This window comes from Onychostoma macrolepis, chromosome 07, assembly GCF_012432095.1.
Source record: "Onychostoma macrolepis isolate SWU-2019 chromosome 07, ASM1243209v1, whole genome shotgun sequence".
NCBI lineage: Eukaryota > Metazoa > Chordata > Actinopteri > Cypriniformes > Cyprinidae > Onychostoma > Onychostoma macrolepis.
Window position 1 is genome coordinate 18,952,193 of NC_081161.1, and position 20,607 is coordinate 18,972,799.

Genomic DNA, 20,607 nt, shown 5'->3' on the forward strand with positions numbered 1-20,607 from the left:
TCCACGAAAGAGGACACCAACCCGTCCAGCTCCTCTAGGAAGGTGGCTAGAATTTGGCCAGGGGGACGGTAGATTACCTCAATCTGGAGTTTTATCGGAGCTGATACAGTAATGGCATGAGATTCAAATGAGTTGTAATTGCATAGGGTAGAGCCGGTTGAGTATTTCCAATTGTTTGAAATGAGCAGGCCAGTGCCCCCACCCCGGCCAACTTGACGCGAAGTGTGAGAGAAAGAGAAATTAGTAGAGAGAGCAGCTGGGGTTGCTGAGTCTTCTGGACGAATCCAGGTCTCAGTCAAGCCCACGATGCTATTTTATAATATAATAATATATAATATAATATAATATAATATAATATAATATAATATAATATAATATAATAATAAATCATTTCATTTCATTTCATTTCATTTCATTTCACAATAAGGTAAAATTATGTGATAATTTAAGACTTTTTTTTAAAAGACATTGACCTTCACACAAATGCATGTTTAGTGTGTTAGTTTCACCACATAATGATTTGGCAAATATTAATAAGCAGTTATGCAGGTTTTTTTTTTCTCAAAGAAATGATAATAAAATATTATACCAGTCTACTTATTAAGGTTTTATATTCAAGAATTCTGCACTTTAAATGAGGCATTATGATATAATAAAAAAAAAAAAAAAAAAAAAAAATGTAATTGGAAAAAAACACATGATATGGATTTAATTGCATTCTCACACACACACACACACACACACACATACACACATATATATATATATTTTTTAATTATAGGTCGAAGAAAACTTGAGCATCATATCATTGACATCTTTACCATGCAATTCTAATCCGATCATAATTAGATGATTTTAACAGCTCTGTGTAAATTACTTTTGTATTTCTGCACAGAGCACATTTATGTCATATGGATCAGTGGCTGTAAAAAATAACGTAAATGTCTGCATGCATTCAGAATTGAACTGAAAAGAAGAATCATCTGGAAACTTTACCGTCCAGATCCCTCTTGCACTTTTATTTTGCATATCTGTGACAGCACTCTACCCCCTTCATTTATTCTCTCCGTCTTTAGAGTGCTGCCGCACAGAAAGTGCCCATGCCGGCGGCCAGCAGGGAATAAAACCTCTCAGTCAGTTTTTCGTTTTTTTCAAGTGCTCTCACATATCACTTCTGTAGCCTGCCAGTACAGCAGCAGAGAGAGACACACAAAAACAGGGAGGAGTGAAAAGAGACTATTTATTTTCTGAAGCCTTATGTACGGGTTTCTGTGCTGATCCAAGTTTTGCAGCACTGGAACAGAGTTATGGTGGTGGGAATCACCAGGGATCCCGTGAAAGATACATTACATTCTGATACTTTACTTTAGGGATGTGATTCACTAAGTATTGCAATATATTGTAAGGCAGTAAGACTTTTACGTGACACCGCTTGTAAATTGCATGATCCTTATCCAGCATGCTCTTCCCGTTAATGCTGTAAAACTAAAGTGAATTGATTTGAATGCAGACACGGCATTTCAATCTGTGCATTTGGGATACATTAAATTATGCTTTATTTATGCGTTTAAATAAAATAAGTTTCATTATGGTATGTAATGGACTTTATAACCAGTGTGTTTTGTTATGAATGCCAAAAAAGAAATCTGTAGGTTCATGGCTTCAGTATATATTGATTTGATATAGTTACAAAATTACACAATATAATACAGTATTGATTTTGTCCCCACTTGCACTGAGTTATATGCATGATTTCATCTACTGACCAGCTGCCATTTTTAAACTGCAGATATTACGTTAGTCTGAGGAAAAATGCAAAAAAAGACTATGCTTTGCAGAAAGGTTACGTTTTATTTTCAAGTATGATAAACATAATTTAAGACTATTTTTAAATGTGATGTTTTTCCCCATGGCACCCTATTATTTGGAGCTGACAGTCATTTTCTGTGGACTCTGTACTTGAGTGATTGAACATATATTGATGCAATTTAGTTGGAGTGCTTTGCTCAAGGGCACTAAGTCAGCTTGGGCCTATCGGCGGTCCATTTCCCAAACCACTTAGCCTCACAGTTACGCTCTGACTTTACATGTCTTTGCTGCGGGGGATGTAGTATTTGCAACCGTTCCAGTGTCATCCCAAGATGAAAGAACAGGAAATTCATGCATACGTGGTCACAGTTCAGTGAGATTGCATTCTGTTTGTGCATGCTTTATTTTCCAACAGATAGTTTATTAATATGAAACAGGGAATGTAGTTATTGTGCCATTAAACTATGATCAGTTGTACTGGGACAGTTTAGTTTAATTTCATTTACTTGTTTAAATGTTTAAAAGGCATTTAGTAGCACCATGTGTAACACTGTAGAAATACCACAGAAATGAATAAAATCCAAAGGTAAAACGAATGCATCCAGCCTATCCAGGCAAAAAAGCCGGCATCATCCTCCATGCTGGGTTTTGGATCTCCCTGCGAGCCCCTAGGGAATGACGCCTGGTCTCCTGAGACGGCCCCTGTGGACCTCTGAGCTTGTCTCAGTTCTGGGCCTCCATGATGGATGCCTTGGCCCACTTCAGGGATCCTCAAGGAGGGGTCCTCGCTCGGAGCATAGAGAGTAATGAGGTGTTCCAGACTTTGACCGCTTACATAAGAACAGAAGCCCAGAATTCCCCTCACAGCAGGAGTACAGTAGGAACGTCCTTTACTGTACATGGGAAATTCTCATAACTAATATACCAGCGTTGTAAGGCCTCGGGCAGCTCTTTTTATTCAGGAGGGTTGACTCTTGCTGTTTTAAAAACAATTGGCATACAAGTGGACAACCTTTGGAAGTGATTTAAACAGTCTTCAGGGATAATGTGTCGTGGTGGTATTTAAAGGTAGGGTAGGCAATTTCAGAGAGGCTAGCAATAGCAAGATAGCACCCTCTCTGCATAATCACTCTGCAAAGCCACACCTCCTCCAAAAGACATGAACATGTACAGGCTGACCAGAGGCTAACCAGCGACACGATGTGAGATGGTGTTGGTGGAGGGTTGATTGACATTACCTCATGTCTCGTTCACCGGTGAGAAAACATTACAGTACCAAGCACATAATATTACAATAATAATGGCATTCTCGCTCCGAATGCGCTGAAGATGTATCATGTCTGCGCGAAAAGGGTGCACGGAGGTATGCAAATACATAATGCTTTAGTGTAGGGACCAGTTCTCACTATTAACTAGTTGCTTATTAGCATGCCTATTATTAACATACTGGCTGTTTATTAGTACTTATAAAGCACATATTCTGCATGACCATATTCTACATCCCTAATCCTACCCAGTACCTAAATTTAACAACTATTAATAAGCAGCAAATTAGGAGATTATCCAGGCAAAAACCTTAGTTAATGGTTTGTGAGAATTGACCTTAAAATAGTGTGACCAGTATTTCTAACTGATAAATTTGGGGGAAATTACATTAATGGATTAAGAAAGTATTACTGAAATCTCCAGATACAAATTAAGCCTTGCATTTTAGTATATGTTACTGCGGGCATGTTTACCAGAGTATTCATGTCCACTTCTGTGTGTTTATATGTTTTGTGTGTGTGTGTTGGTATTTTGGGCTGCAGGCTGAGATGTCCGACAGGTTCTCAGTTGGGGGGAGAAAGAGACCTAACAGCCTCAGGATGACCTATTACTGCGAACAGTGCAGTCCTGCTGGAGGGGAACCTTGTTATATCTCAAGCAAAACCTCAGCACATCTTATTCAGTGCTGACTTTACTATTACACACCTATTACGTTATAGTGACAGTACAACTCGCAAGACAATGTATAATTGCATTTGACAATGTTCGTAGTCTAAAGTTGCTGGTTAAAACCTCACCATGCATCATGCCATCTGCGTTTTGCTCGTAGTCTCACTGAATAGACAGAAGCAGATGCTGTGATTTACTCTCCTGATTAATGTGAGTGTCTTTGTGTTAAAGGACTGAGATAAGGATGTTCTTGTTAATCTAAATAGTCGTATTGTATTGATAATTTTGTGTTTCCAGTTTGATAATTTCATATTTAAAATATAAATTTCTTGTAAGATACATTTTACTGAATTTTGTGAGTTCAGTATGTGTACCAGACTTGTTTTTTTAATCAAATCAATCACAGTGGCCCTCTCGCACAACGTGTGTAATGGATGCAATGGACAGAAGCTAAATGTTTCCACACCGAAACTTCAGGATCTGCTTGGAGTTAATTGGGATTTTCTGCCTAGATAAAGCATGAAGTATCGAGCGCATGTACGGCCGATGGCTGGTTGGTTGCATATGAATTTGTTGTGCAGGTGTAATTGGCATTAATACGAATGACTGCCCCATGAATTTTCAATACGTCTGCCACGCTCTGTCTCTTTCCCTCCTTCTGTCTTGTGCTGATTTAACTCATTATTAAATGCACAGACCACTCGGTTGCACTTTATTTTACAGTATGTGTACTTACAGTGCACTTACAGTGTACTTACCTGAGAAAGTACTGGTAATATAAGGTATAGCTACATGAGGTAGCGTTAGGTTTAAGAGTAGTTTCAGGGTTAGTAGTTATTACCTAGTTATGGTAATTACTATAATAAGTACTACATAGTATGTACATGAAGAACAGGACTGTAAAATAAAGTGCTACCGACAAGGGATGCATGATACATTGCTACCATAATGTTTAGCTGATATTTTTAATTTATCGGTATTGGTTGATATTGAAATCCAGTAGTTTAAATCGGAACCTGTGCGACTGAGAGTGTTGCGTGAGGGTGAGAACTTCCCCACACAGATTTCCGTTGAGTTTAAGTTGTAAGTAATGCAAATTCGCCATGTCGACCGATAGAAAGCTGCTTGGTTTGAAAGATACTTCTATGTGAGTCCGTACTTCATGCTTTGCTAAACTATTGATAAAGGACAGTGAACACTTTTTTTCCTTATAAAACTTTGATTGTGCAAGTGTGTGTACTCAGTTCCTCTTTCTTTTTTTTTTTATAAATATAGATTCTTTGCCATCATCTAATGCTAAGTTAAAGTTGATCTTTAAAAACACTAGCAATTTAATGACACTGATAAATGTAATCTTTAGTATATATCAAAAATGAATATTCGTATTTGGTAACACTATAGGGACCAATTCTCACTATTATTATCTAGTTGCATATTAGTATGCCTATTATGAACATATTGGCTGTTTATTAGTTCTTATAAAGCACATATTCTGCATGGCCATATTCTACATCCCTAATCCTACCCAATACCTAAACTTAACAATTTACTAACTATTAATAAGCAGTCAAATTAGGAGTTTGCTGAGACAAAAGTCATATAGTTAATGGCTTGTTAATAGCGAGAATTGGACCTTAAAATTAAGTGTGACCTTGTATTATATTATAATATTGTGATGCCTAAATGTACTGCCTGTATCATTTAAAATTATTGATTTTAGTTTTTAGCAGTGATGGTATGAGAAGGTGATTTTTTTTCTATTTTTTTTATTTTTATATATATATTAGTGGTGGGCCGTTATCGGCGTTAACGTGAGACTCTTATCGGGCGATAAAAAAAATATTGCCGTTAATCTATTCTCAAAGTTGGGTTGGGAGCTGGGTCTATACTACGCAAGCTATGATGACTTTCATCTTGATATTTTAGCGCGGATGTATACCTAGCCGATTGCACTGTAGGGGGCGAGAACGAGTCTTCGAACCTGTGTGTATGCGTGCTAACATGGATGCAGCTATGAAGCCGCCGGGTTTGCTTCAGGGAAAATTTATTTTTAAGAAGCTTCCCAATGGAAATCGGCAAGTCATTTCTGTCTCTACGTTACATGGTCGCGCTCTCTGTATCGCGCGCACAGCGGAGTTCCGCCTCGGTTCGCACACACACACACACACACACACACAAACAAACGTAAGCGAAACAAATGTAAATATGACTTCTGTGTGTCTCTGTGTTAATGTATGGCACAGACGCACGGGTTTGTTCACTACTCATACAGAAGACCGCGTGACGCTTGCGGCGATAACGTCTGTCGTCTCACTAAATGAGGACATAAATACATGAACAACATCTCCAGAACTGCTCTGAGAATCACTTCATGAGCATTCGAGCGTTTCATTTGAGAAAAACTATCCTCACGGCAACCCGTCAAAATAAAAGTTCGGTTTCACTTGAAGACATTGGGCAGAACGTAATAGGCTACTACTACTAAAACCTTATCTTTAAGGAATAATCATACAATGTCTTCAATGTTATTATCAATATTAAATTCTTGATGACTGCTAGTTGTTTACTTATCTACTTGGCAGAATTCAAATGAGCCATTTTAATCTAGATTAATCTAGATTAATTCCAAGATTACAGTGAGATTAATCTAGATTAAAAAATTAATCTATGCCCACCACTAATATATATATATATATATATATATATATATATATATATATATACAGCACAATGGAAAAGAGCTGTAAAAACTAATATTTAATATTAAAGGAGGACCAATTCAAGACTTACAATTTCTACTCCACAACATAATTGAATGTTTTCCCCAATTAAATGCCATTTTGTGGAGCCTTGCAATTATTCTTTTCCTCGTCAATAAAGCAACTGACATGAAAGCATTTCTAATGCGAAAAGATCTGTCATAAAGTGATGTTAGCACATTTACGGTATGAGGCTTAATGACAATAGGAATGTCTCCTGCTAATGGCACCCTGGTCAGCGCTCATTTCAGACATCTAAGAGGTATACAGTTGGGCTAATGTGTTGTAAAATAGTACCTCTTGGCGTAATAGCCTCAAACACAAGCTGACGTGCATGATGATATGAATATCTCGTCACAAACCCACAATATCTCCACTCAGATGCTTTGAAAAATCTTTTATGAATTACAAAATGTGTTTATTTGTAAATGCATGCTTGTGTGGATGTAAGATATTTTGAAATCTGAGGACAGCTGTTTGGAGATAATTAGAAGTATATTAAATTTTAAATTAAATTTTTCTCTAATTTAAGACACCTTTGGATGTGGAGATCAAAGTAAAGTCTGTGGAGGATACTGAGCACTGGCAGCCTGTCAGACTAACACCCGTTCTGGTCACGTCCCACCCATAGGAAACTACAGCGCTGTCTGTCTAGAAAATACATTGACATTATCTTCTCTGTTAATGTAGTACTTAAATATTTAAAGGCGCTATAAACGAATCATTATATCAGTCGACTCTGATGCCCTCGGTTTCAATTAACTTGACTGGCACTGGTTTGACTAGTCTCTTAGCCATGCAGTTCCTGCAGGCATGTGGGTAAGTACGAAGCTGACTCAGCGCCGTTTGCAAAGTAATTAATGGTGTAGTATGGATATAAGGAAGGTATATCTGGAAAAAAAAGGAAATGCAGAAAAAGGGAGCGTATGGAAATGTGTATTCAATGGAAACAAGGATGTGTCCTAATTCCATTCTGAATTTTTCTTTTATAGATGTTACAGCTTTTGGATGTGTTCAGGGTCATTATCAGGGCGTAATATAGGACGCCATCCTCTCAGACACACACACACACACACACACACACACACACACACACAAACAAACATGGTTTTATATGCATTTCAAAGCATGATCTGTCTGTGTCAGGGCACATTCTCTGCTTCCTCCTCTCTCTTCATCTCCTTCAGATGCCAGGACTCTTTCGCTCTCTCTCTAATCACATGGCTGAGGAGGAAAAAACTGGAGCATGCTCCCTCCTGTGGCTTAATTAGTTTTTAAGTTGAGGAAGCAGGTTGAGCAGTGTGTGTGTGTGTGTGTGTGTGTGTGTGTGTTATATAAAAGGCTCGTAATTAAAGAGGAGATGTGCAGTTTTTCAGGACCTCTGGGAAACGTCTGCATGATGGCGGAATTGCAGACAAACACACTGCAGTGTTGCTGTAAATTACAAATGGCCATATATTGTGAGAAATCTTGGAATAGTGCTGGAGTTTCAAGATTATGTCCCATTTTTGCCAAATTTTGCTTAGGCAGTGAAACTGTAAAAATGCACATTTGTCAGGAAAGTTCTCTTATAAGAAAGTAATGTGGTGGTGGTACCATGGTACAGTGGCTGTATCAGGATGCAATGTGGTACTACTATTATACTACTATACCGAAGTATTCGTTTACAGTACATTTACATGGTTACCAGAGTATTCAATTTATTTTAAAATATTATGTATTTCTGTTGAATTTTCAGCAGCTCCAGTCTTTAGTGTCAAATGATCCTTCAGACATTCTAATATTATTTCTAAATGTTAAAAACTGTTTTGCAGCTTAATGTTTCTGGAAAAAGTGAAACATTTTTCAGGATTCATTGCAGCATATTATTTGAAATTTAAGCTATTTGAAAATAAATGAATAAAAACATATTTTCCAGAAAGTAGAAAAATATTCAATGAGCTGATGATGTGCAGTCAAGACAATCTTCTTTTAGTATCCTAAAAATAAATATTTTGGTGCATAACATTATTGCTAAGACTCTCTGCTGCACCATGTTTTCTTTGAAAACATTAATTGTATTATTATTATTTTTTTTTATTCGGATATATTCAAGGACTGATGTGTGTGCCCAAAAATCAGTGTGGTTCTTGCCCACTTGTCTTTTTAATATTCTATCGTCTAAGGATTCAGTCGCTTGAAACTTTGCTGTTTGTTTACTCAGGGTCCCCTTCACATCTTAGATGCATCTCACACTAACTTCCCCCATTTGGTCTCTCTCACTTTCTTCTCTCTTCCCCAGGGGACTTGTCCTGCTTTCTAGTCCTTCCCTCTCCATTCATCATCTGCTGTGTGATAAGGGGAGTGAACCTCTTTTAATTAGCTGATTAATAATGAATGGGGCTGCTCAGTGTCTCCTTTTGCCCCAGTGGGGTGCTGCTGTGTTGTGGAAGATGAAGCGGATGCAAGCGGTCTCTAACAAGGCGGATGTTAGACTTCTATATTTTCTTTGAGAAGTAATGTATTTTTTTTTCTTAGTAAGAGAAGTGTTTGGCTCTTTAAAACAATTCATTGATCCTGTTATGATGTTGATGATGTTTTTCTCGTCAAGTCCTCTGTCATGGTTTGCTGCTTATGATTTTTCTATTGCTCTGTTATCACTGAGCGAGTTTTGTGATTCATAAATCCTGAAAACAGGCTCTTCATCATTTTCCAAAATCACTGTGACATTACTTGTAATATACAGTAATGGTCATTTTTTTGTCACTGTAGTAGAAAAAGAATGTAAAGCCCTATTAAAGTATCAAAAGTAGTCCATACTACTCATGAGGGTGTTTACTTCTGTGGAACATAATAGAAGATATTTGTGGAATCATGGTAACCAAACAGCTTTGATGATCATTGATTTTGATTGTATGGACAAAAACACTGAGGCATTTCCCAAAGTATATTAGTTGGCATTCCACAGAAGAAATAAATGACATGAGTGAGTAAACGATGACAGAATTTTCATTTTTGAGTCAGTGATTTGAATTTGAGAATCAAATTAGCCTGAATGAATCATTCAGACTGATTCATTGTCAGTGAATAATTTTGTTCTGTAAAATAAAGCAATTATAAAACTTCAGAAAGCTAATATGTAGTGCACAGAAAAAACTGACTGGTACATTCTTCCAATTTTCTTCTTTCCTGTTCCACACAAGAGGGAATTTTGGGTGAACCTACTTGAACTTGGGTGACTTGAAGAACTTGAAGATCATGAAACTTTCAGTTTATTTATCAGACCGGAGGCCACACTCATCTTAAAACAGCGCTCAGGGTCTTGCTCTGTCAGCATTCATTGACATTTCTCCAGACAGCCTATCCTAAATAAGAACAGACACCCCTACTTGAGCGAGAGACTTTGTTCTGACTATTTTTTCCCCCACTATGTCTGTCCCCTCCCTCTCACCCTGCTCATCTTTTCTTACTCCATTTCTCTCAGTCTCTTTCTTTGTCATTCCACTCTTTGTTTTAAGCGACTCTTTATTTGACTTCCCCAGTGAGATGTGTGAATCACAGAGAAACCCCAGAACACAGAGGTATTAACTCTGTAACCTCCGTAACCTTGTGCCCTTACACTCCTGCTGAACTAATCTACTGCCACCCACTCACACACTCACATATACACATCCCAAAGGGACTGGCAAAAGGTTAAGAATACAAGAAAAATAAGAGTGTGAGTGTGAACAGAAGATATGTGTGTGAAAGAGGGCTGGTCTTGGTGCATGTCTCTGTCTGTTTTTGCCATCTCAGTGGAATACTCAATACGTGAATGTGCTGCGTAACAGGCTGCTCTGTCCTCATCTTTCCCCGCGTGCGATGCTGTGTGAATACTCATGACTCTAGAAGGCATGTCTCTAGTCTCCTCTAATCTTTCCCTCTTTCCTTTCTCATTCTGTGTTCTGGTACCGGATCGCACCTGTGCAGGCCTGATTGATAAATGGTGCAAGAGAGGAGGAAAGCAGAGGTCGTGTCACTGGTCTGATGGGGTCTGTAATGCTGGCCTGATGCCCAGGCACAGATCTGAGACTGCAGCAGTAAAACATGCTGCTGCAACTGCTGCACAGCATCTTATGGTTTTTTTTTTCATGTGCATATATAGACTGATTTACAGTAGTGCTGTTTTTGAAGGATTAATACCCAATCTAGTGAGGCGGGTGGTACCTTTTACTCTTACAAAAAAGTACTGTAGCATATACAATGTGCAACTGAATGAATAACATTAATTTATTAACGTTACCGCTGTAAATGGATGAAATATTGTGAACAACTGAATGAATCAACATTATTTTTACAGCATTTATTCATCTATATTAATGCTCATTTCTATACATACTAATATATTGGTGCACAGTATCAGTTATTGGCAGACATTGGCGTTTTTTTTTATTTTTAATTCATCAGTTGACAAAAGTCTACTACTACTAATAATTGTTTATTGTTAATTGTAATATTTAGCAAATATTAAAATTAATATCCATTTTACATCCTGCACATTTATAACGTTGTGATGCCTGATTTGACTTTTAAAACATTCTATTTCCATTTAATTTTTTAGAAAAAGAAATATTATTTAATTTTAAATATAGACCTTTTATTGGTTATGACCTTAATGTGGAAATAGTTCTCAGCTTGTCTCAGTTCATCCCTGATAAATTACCATAAATTTAGATTAACAGATGCAGTAAAAATGTTGTTCATTGTTATTTTATGACACCTAATGCATTATACTAATCAAAATAATAAAAACTCTTTTGAAAAGTGTTCCCACTTGTACCTTTTTATTTACATTGCACTTAATTAACTCTTTGAAACGCTTTCAGGACAGATTTAAACCTATTTGCATGATAAATGCGTTAACTAAATTATATGTAAAACACAAATCTTTATTGCTGCTGTTCGTCCTCTTCTGCTGAAGTGATCCCGATCGCAGTGTCCTAAATCTCATCTGAGAAGTAACAAAGACAGTTAATCAATAGCCCATTGGCTGTAGCCACTTCAGTGGGGTGACATGATTGGCTGAGGTCGAGGGAGGAGGAGTGACAGCGAGTTGTCATAACAGTAAATAAGAAAGAAGAGCAGAGCGGGTCAATAGCTCTTCAGCAGAAATAAGTGAATGACGTTAATAACCCTCTCACAGTCATCAATCACCAGACACATATGCGCATAATTATTTTAATGGTATGTTGCATATTAGAAAAGAAGGGATAGTTCTCCAAAAAGGAAAATTCTGCCATCATACTGTAATATTTTCACATCTTTCGAATTTCAAATGTCTGTTTTTGTCAATACAGTGAATGTCAATGAGGCCAGTGACTTTCATTTTTATGACAAAACATTGAAAAATACTTCTTTTGTGTTCTCTTGGAGGATTTCGTACAGGTTTGGAACAACGTGATAATAAATTATGACAGAATTTCAATTCTTTGGGTGAACTATCCTTTTCATGATGAACATTGATTTCTGAATGCATGACAGATGCTAGTCCTTGACTGCGGTCATTGAATAATCAGGTGCAGTATTGTTTTCATTGCAGTGCCTTTTGTATAATAACTGGACCATGGCTTTCTCCTCAACCTTTCTCCTCTATTGTCTTTATCCAAACCATACAGACTCATTGTGCAGGCTGCTTTATCTGTAATGAATGAAGAGGAGAGGGGATCAAAAGGAAGAAAGCGAGATGAGCGGGAGTGTGAGAGAGCGAGCAGATGATGTGTTGAGAGGCAGAAATCCCCACGCATGACTGTTAATATACAGTAGGCAGTGGGGTAATGAGCGAGCCATCACTGACACAGCACTTGAATAATCCAGTGCTTGAGAGAGATGTCAACAGCCTCCTACAGTGGTGACCGGTATAATACAACCCCCCAAACCCTCCCTTATACCCCTCAAAGCACTTCCGCATTGCGTCTCATGTGCTTCTGGTAGGCCACTGCCAATTTAACAATTGGGTTTTGGGATTTGGCATTGGGTTTTGCTCTTAGATTTGATTAGATTGGATTAAGGACAGGATCAGCGTAACATTTTTATTCATTGTTTCATCCGTCAGTGCCTCCTGTCCAGTTCTCTGGGATGTCTTGGTCACTTTCACAGCCCACCAGGAGGCAGCACTAACAGCTTAGCCTTTGAGGATTTATTTGGCTCCCCTTGGCTTTCATTAAGAGCAATAAACACATGTTTAATGCCATTGGCACACAGCCCTTTTATTTGAATCGGACCCAAGATACTCATGGAGCATGTGCTTCAGGGAGGGGCAGCTGGAGACATGTCTGCTGTCCAATCCTTCCTCCTTCCAGGGATCCTGCGTGCAAGCTATGGGACTGGTTTTGGACATGGGCCCGAAATAAGTCCATTGATTTATTTTGGTCTGTAGGGGAGAAAATGAAAATGCTTGACAGAATATTGAGTGACTGTCTACAAAGCATTTTTTTGCGTAGTACTTTGACAGTCCCATTCACCTCTGTACTTCTCACCTCACAGACCCATTTTGCATCTGTACTTCTCATTTTGTTATCAAAAATATTTGCATAACCATCAAATAGTGCAAGGGTTGGCAACCAACACTGGCATGAGGGTGGGTAATCACTGGAATGTGACCAATAAAGAGAAAAGTGTATGCTTTTCATTTGGATTTTCAAGTTGATCAACATTTTGAGATAATCATTACTTATAGTCACAGAGCCTGGTTTTTACATTAGGAGCTATAAATACTATTAATCAGGTGAACATCTCTGACACAAACCTAAAGTATACTATACAGTTGAACACATAGCTTTTCGATGTATGCTCAATTTGATTACGTGTACAAACACAGGTGCAAACACCTAGCATACATAAAAACCAGAGTATACGTTGGGCTGAAGAAACCGCTAAAGTCACCATGCATGCACATCAGCAGTATCCAAGCTCCGTTTTGCTTTGGTTGTGATGTGTGACTGAGTAAATAACAGTTCTGCTGAATGTGTTACCCTTAGCTTTCAAAGTAAAATAAGATATTGCTAAGATTAAGTGGTTACACTTCAGTATAGGGACCAATTCTCTCTATTAACTAGTTGTTTATTAGCATGCCTATTAATAACATATTGGCTGTTTATTAGTACTTATAAAGCTCATATTCTACATCCCTAATCCTACCAAATACCCAATACCTTACTTACTACCTATTAATAAGCAGCAAAGGGGTCTATCGAGGCAAAAGTCATAGTTGGTTATTAGTGGACCTTAAAATGAAGTGTGACCCATTAAGTTTTCAATTCAATATCCTTAACATTCCACACATGAATTAATTCTTCATAAAGCTAATTCATAAAGGGAAGAGATCACACATAGGCAGTGGCGTTCAGTAGTAATATAGGAAATCTGTTAGTTTGTCTAATTAAAACCGGAAAATAAACATCCTTTTAGGATTTTGAACAGTTTGATGGAAATTGCTTCAGAAATATTTTAGCTGCTGCTTCTGTGTTACTAATCATAAAAGGTTGCCGACCCCTGAAATAGTGTCATTCTGTACAGGCCACACAAGGACACTAAAAATCTGGGTTACAGTCAGGCACTTACTATGGGGCAGATCCATAAACGTTAACATACACACTGTTTCAATAATACAGAGACAAGATATAAACTGTGCTTGTTAACCTCATTTTAGCATGGAAACAATGGCTTACTAAACTCTTCTGTTCAAAGTTATTTCCAATTTCACAAATTTTTCACCATTAAAACACAATGGCATAAACCTCAAACTGACTGTAAAAAATGATTCTTTACAGCTCACAAATAACCCAGTTTTAACAGGATTAATGTTAAGTGCTTTTCAAAATTTATAAGCTTCACATTTCTGCTTTTTAAATTCTCTAAAAAATGGGCCCCACCATAACCTTGCATTTTTTCCTTAAAAAAATGTACTTTGTGATAATCAACATTATTCCACTAATGCTGTTGATTGAGCTTAACATGTATTGAACCCAGACCCTTTAGCTACTTTGCAAACCCTTGCGGTCTATTGTAATTCTCTTCTGATTAACCATAAAATGTTGTATTTTTAGCCGGGTTAAAGCTGCTTGTAGTGTTTATTTTTTTGTAGACTGCTTTGGTTAAATTTGTCTGCTAATTGAATCAATGTTAGTGTTCAGACACTGTTGACATTCACTTTATTTTGCCCCTTTGCCACCTTCATGGTGGGTCGACATTCGGGTCATAATCGCTCCTGGCTCTGTGTTCAGCATGACGGATGCGATTGGGAAGGGAGTGGGCTTCGGTCTGTCTGCCTGAGGGGACTCCTTTTAAATCCTGTGCATTTGGAATTAGCAGATGGCTTCTCAGATTGTTTCAGTGACGCTTGATAAATGCAACAATCTACATTACATGCTCACAAAGAAGAGTCACACAGGAGAAAGAGAGCGATCCCTTGCTTATTGAATCCCTCATGGGGATGGTTCCCTTGTGTCTCATGTAGCTGCACATATCCCAAATGGACTACTATTTAAAGCAACTTTTCACTACTGCTATAACCAACTTGATTTCCATACTTTATGTATATATGATTCATATTCAGATTTTAGGATCATCAATCATAGTTTTGACAGGCACAGATGGCACATTGATAAATTTCCAAATGGCTTCTCTCTAAAAGCCAGTCATCTGGAAAACACACACACACTTATGTTTAATGGTGGTGGGGGCTTTCCATTGACTTCTACTGTTTTATACTGAGAAGATGAGTTGAATTTTCATCAGCCATTACTACAGTCTTCAGTGTCATATGATCCTTTTTTGTGTGTGTGTGTGTATGTGGAAAATGTTATATATATATATATATATATATATATATATATATATATATATATATATATATATGTATATATATATATATATATATATATATATGTATATATATATATATATATATATATATATATATATATATATATATATATATATATATATATATATATATATATATATATATATATATATATATATATATATATATGTATATATATATATATATATATATATATATGTATATATATATATATATATATATATATATATATATATAATTCACAACAAATAAAAAAGAGAGGCACTCATAAGTTTCATGTGAAGTGTGTGGTGTTACATTTTCTCTGCTGTGAGTATCTAAGCAACAGAGATACTTGCTTCATATTTAATGCAAAATTGATCCCTACTGGCAGCATTCTGATTTTTCAGGCCCAAACTATTTTACAAATTTCGTTTTACCTTTACCACAACAAATCTATATAGATGAAACTCTCATGTCCTTCCCATGTGTGCCAGTGAGGAATATAACTTCCTTTTTTCTTTCCTATCACTTGTAGGAATCTTTGCACAGTAATTTACAGTCAAGCTGCGGTTAAAGTAAATGTCATAGGTTTGAGTATCCAAGAGTCTGTCAGCAGGTTCCAGGTGATAACCACTCTAAAAAAAGAGACCTATGGACGATATGGACCGCTGGAACAATTAGTGATTTGAAATGCAAAGTGACTCATTTATCTCCATCCAGCTGCTCAGTGGAGCCTCAGTGGCAAATGCTAAAAACAGCCTTTAAATAAAAGCAGAGCGCTGGTAGTTACAAGACAGAAGGAAGAGCAGTGGTGAAAGTGTGGGTGGTGATCTCAAGACCACCATTCCCCCAGGCAGAAGCTATAAAAGCACTAATTGAAGGATTTTTACAGTGCAAACAGTGACGGAGATGAGGAAAATAAAATAAACATAAAAGATGATGCCTGACTCCTAGGGTTTATGAGCTTCTGGCTGTTATTAGAGCAGTTTGTACTATTGTTTTCAGTGGTTAGCGCTCATCACCGCTGAAGACACTCCTGCTGACCTGCTCTAAACAGCCTGTCAGAGAACACAAGCGCTCATCGGATCCCTGCGATTCACACCTGCCCCGCATCACTGTCAGACACTTTTGACTGGCTGTGTTTGGAGTCAGCACTCATTGGGTGAATGGAGATGTGGAGGGTCAGAGGTTTGAAATAGTAGCATTATCTTGTTGCGAAAAAGTGAGTTTAAGAGTAATGACTGTCAATTTGTATTTATAACATTACTTCATGGACATCAGATCAGTTATTTGTAGGCCTGCAAAACAATTAATCGCATTCAAAATAATAGTTTGTTTACATACTATGTGTGTGTACTGTGCATATTTATTATGTGTATATATAAATACATTTAAAAAATATTTGTGTATATTTATACTTGTGTATAATTTATATTATATATATAAATATATATATATTTTGAATGCGATTAATTGTTTTGCAGCCCTAGTTATTTATATAATTTAATATAGTATATTAGTATAATTTGTAATAATTTAACATGATCTTTTACGGTTTTCATAAATTTTCATAAATTGCCTGTGTCATGTATTGATACAGACACAGGCAGAATTGTATTTGTTCTGAATTCCTTGCTCAAACAATATCATGTTCTCAAAGCCAAGATCATGGGCTCGATTCCCCGGAAATGCAACTATTTTTTCGCAAAATAAATAAATGCTTAAATGTTTTTGATCATTTCTCAGTAAAAGCTTATATTAGCTACTATAAGTGTCTAAAAATCATTAAAAAACAATTTCAATAGCACATTGAGTTTATTTTTCAGTCTGTTCTATTTTTTGTTATATGTTGTGGTCTAGTTTTTTATTTTATTTTATTTTTTTTAATAATCGTTCTTGTTGAACAATTTTAATGATCCAGTGAACTTGTAAATACCACGGTCAGTTCTGAGTTTTGTAGGTAAGTGAATAAACGCATGGAACAGCAATACAATATTGAATATGACTCACTGGTCTCTTGTAGTGCTGTGTTCGATATATCGATACGACGATGTATCGTTACAGAGATTTGACGATACGAGTATCGATAGAGCTGTCTCTGTATCGATATTGTGGCATGTGTGCAGCAGTGGACCGCGCTTAATTTGAATACAAGAACACCGTATAAAATTGAGTAGAAAAGTGTGAGGTTTCTAAAAAATAATGAATAGAGCGTAATATATAGGCTACAACAAGGTTTTATCTGGCCGCAGAGGAACACAACTGGGTTGCCTGATATAAAGAGATGTAATCCCCGAATCAGAGCCTCCCACTTGCGCAATACGGAAATATCTGCTAAATGTGATACTTATCTTTGTCAACCTGGCAACCACGCGCTCTCTCTCCACTGTGGATAAACGCACTTGCTTTCTGAAAACGCCGGTTTAGCCATCTAAATATCTGATACTCTATTATCAGAAAAGTGTAATTTATCAAGTGTTCGTTTATGAGAGAGAGAGATAGAGAGAGAGAGAGGGAGAGGCTGTGTATGAATGTATGAATTACCACGGTTTTGCTGCGTTTCTCCATTAACAGTGAAGCTGTGGCTTTTATTCCTTTTAGAAACAATGATGTTACCAGCTCCTTGTTGAGAAAGATAATGTAGCTCTTGAGCGATTAAGCTATTTAGTTGATAAAATTGCGGGGCAGTGCTAAAACGTTTGTTCCTGAATGAAGACAGCGCCTTAGTTTACTTTCAAACTCTTCAAATTTTTATTTTTATTTTTTAAACGTAGAGAGTGTGTATCATTTGTGCAGTGATAACCTACCAGCAATGTAAAGATTATTTAAAATATATATATATTAGAATGAGTACATTACAATATAAATTTATTAGAACCAGTACATTATTATTTATGGGCATAAAAACAACATGCAAACAATCAGATTATTGTACCTGGTGGGGAGTGCCCAATGTAAACATGAAACATATGTCATTATCTATATTGTACTGTGGTACAGTAATGGAGGCCCTTCATAATGCAGACGTCGACTGCCTGCTCTGCCTGTAGATAGAAATGGCCCTATAGTATGCAGTGTTTAATAAACAGCTGTTTTACTAAATTCTGCTGAGGTGAAATTCAGTGCAGTCCTGTATCGTGGCCGCTGTATCGGAATGTATGGATTTTAGTGCCCACTTTAAATAACAAATAATGTTCTCAAACATGTTTAAATATTAATGGTGACTGTAGGTCATTGTTGTTTTTCATGCGTCAACAGTCAACTTACAGATTGTTGACAAAGTATGGTTAACATTCAGGTTGACTTTTACGAGCCACTTATACATAATACCTGCATCAGCAACATGCATAATAAATAAGCATAAGTAACCTTTTCCATTTAGCCTCAAACATTTGTTTCAGTCATTGTATAATTATGGAGTTTTTCTGCTGGAGCCCTGATGCTGCTACATTAATCAAAAATAGATCTGAGTGGGAATACAGGGCCTTGGCAAGAGCCATGGTTTTCTATTGTGTGCTCAACTTTACTGCCAAATCTCATGCTACATCCTCTTTGATAAGAAAAGAAAAGAGTCCTGGCAAAATAAATGGATCTCAAGGCCTAAAATGGGATTTATTTTTTGTAGTAGAGACGCACAGTAGTTAATAAGAAACTTTACTGCATCTTTCTATGGTTGAACATGGGCATTATAGTGAAGGGAGAGAGTATGTGAAAAGTAGGTACGAGACCCTTCTCTGTGTGTTTGCGTGTACAGCAGAGAAGATCTGACACAGAGTGGTGGTTGATGGGAGAAGTCCTGGTGATTACTGATGCATGTTATTGCTGAAGGTCACCAGCAGGCATTTCACTCTAACTGATGAACTCCCACTTATTGATCTGCGGAGGCCCTGTGGCGGGAAGAAGAGGGAAGCCTCTGAGGACACATGCTGAGGCTCTGGGGATGCACTGTGAGAACATGATGTCATGCTGTTCCGTGCATGTTAGCGAATCAAAGCTGTGCTCTTTCGGTTTACTACTATGTGAGGAGTACATGTAAGTTGACGAGAAATGTAGCATAATTACTGTTTTTTCCATCGATACTCTGGACTTTCTTGAATGTATTGTAGAATTCACGGAGTACGTCAACTTTTATTTAATTATTTAAATGTTCTTCAGACTAAGAATATAAATGGTTATTTTAAGAACCGTTCCTGAATGGATATTTTGGTTTTGCTGCAAAAACCCTCTATTGAAACCATTATTTTTAGGAGTATATTACTGTTGCTCATATATGAATAAACCCTTTAATGCTAAGTATAAACTTTTGGTGAGCTCAAGTACCAATTAAACTCAATCAACTCGGTTGTTATTTTTTTGTAACGTTTTGGTTTCTGCTCTTCCCATTGCTTGCAGACATTTTATTCACGCACGCCTCCTTCGCAACTTAGTAACCTAACATCTTTTTTTGAGTTGTGTGTCAAGTGTTAGTTGAGAAATTTCTTATGGGCGAGTGTTGTTTTTCTCCGCAAATGACAAGAACACTGCTTGTTTACTTGCTCGAGAGACTCGAATGTCGTTGACTCATCCATGTTTATGTTTTTTTTGCAAAGAACTCTGACTGAAGCGTGCTAGCCTAACTTTAGCCTGGCTTTGATTAGTTGTGCTCTTGTAGGTTTCCATGGTTTCCTTTGCAGCCCAAAGAGTTTTGTTTTAATGATTAGAAAGATTGATGATTTTTAAAGGATTTAATAGAAATTTGAAGTGCCTTTTGACACGAGAGCTTCAGCATTTTCAGATGAAATCATTTTGGGCTATAATTGCAACTCGGAAAGACTTTAACTCCAGTCTTTTCCTACTGACCCTGTCTGAACCGGTTTTTCTTGTGTAATCTACATAAAGAAGGCAGCATGCAGATTTCAATTTAAATTCTATTAGTCAACATTAATAATCACAATTACAATATCAAGGGATGTAATCTATATTCTATGATTTTTGTCATAATTGTGCAGCCTGCACGTTGCTTTTCTGTAAACCTCTACATTTTGACACATGCTTTAGATATTTCCTTCCTTTCTTCATCATGTACCATCTAATGTGTCATTTACCTTTAGACTGTTTAATGCTGATTTAGTTTATGGACCATATGGCTTTTCTGTTTGCCAGCAGAATTTTACAGGTGTTGATGAAACATGTTGATCAAGGAAGTCCTGCTGTTTTAGCTAGTTGGAAGCTTGTTGTGGATGCTAGTGTAAAAGCATCCCACTCTGGAGACCAGTAACCACCTTTAAATCAGGTTTGACA

At 37.0% G+C, this 20,607-nt stretch overlaps 1 protein-coding gene across 17 annotated transcripts in view; it reads left to right on the top strand.

The window, feature by feature from the left end:
• The window catches only part of brsk2b (BR serine/threonine kinase 2b), a 143,861-nt gene that overhangs the window by 57,076 nt on the left and 66,178 nt on the right, over positions 1 to 20,607 (top strand). The window lies entirely within an intron of this gene.